The following is a 956-nucleotide window of genomic DNA, read 5'->3' on the forward strand; positions in this document are numbered from 1 at the left end:
TGTGACTAGGTTACTCTGAATTATTTTCAAGGTTGTTTGAGCTTTCAACCAAAATGTGACAACCAAGAATTCAAGGGTCTGAGTCTCTCTGGTGTAACTCCTACCGAGGTTGATTTTCACTGTATTTGTTAAAAAATTTCACAAGTGACCTCTTAAACAATACATTGATAAGTAGGAGGACATACAGGGAAAAATTTCTAACCCCAGGTTGTTTGTGTGCTGCTTTCAACAGGCAGTGGCTGTCACTTACTGTCCCTCTAGAGCAGAGAGGTCCAGTACAAATGTCACATAAACCATGGGTGTGAGTCTATCCATTATTGGGAATGAGGTATGGAAATATCCAACTATGATTGTTGAATTTACTTTTTTCCTCCTCAATTCTGTCAGAATTTGCTTCATATTATTTTGGGGCTCTGTTGTTAGGTGCCTATATAATTATAATTGTTTTGTCTTCCTGATGGTTGACTCTTGTATGATAAAATGGCCCTTGTTTATCTGTAGTAACATTTTTTTGTTTTAAAGTCCAGTTTGTCTATATTAGTAGAGCTACTCCAACTTTCTTAGGGTTGCTTTCATGATATATTTTTTTCCATCTTGTTACTTTCAACCTATTTGTGTCTTTCAATCTACAGTATGTCTCCTGTAGATTGTTCAGTCTGACCATCTCTGCTTTTTCATTGCATTTTTTAATCCATTCATATGTAATATTATTAATATAGTTGGATTTTCATCTGCTATTTTAATTTTTGTTTTCATATATGTCTCATAGCTTTGTCTTTCTTTTTCCTTTATTGCTTTCTTTTTGCATTAAGTAAATATTTTCTTTTTTTTTTTTTAAGATTTTTATTGGTGAATTGGGGGTATGGGAACAGCGCTGAGAAATTGGGGAAAGGGGAACAGACAAGTTGCTGTCGTTTTGTTCTTCAGTCTAGTTGTGGAGGACGTTGCTTCACTGG

The sequence above is a fragment of the Hipposideros armiger genome, unplaced genomic scaffold (genome assembly GCF_001890085.2).
Source record: "Hipposideros armiger isolate ML-2016 unplaced genomic scaffold, ASM189008v1 scaffold_126, whole genome shotgun sequence".
NCBI classification, from domain to species: domain Eukaryota; kingdom Metazoa; phylum Chordata; class Mammalia; order Chiroptera; family Hipposideridae; genus Hipposideros; species Hipposideros armiger.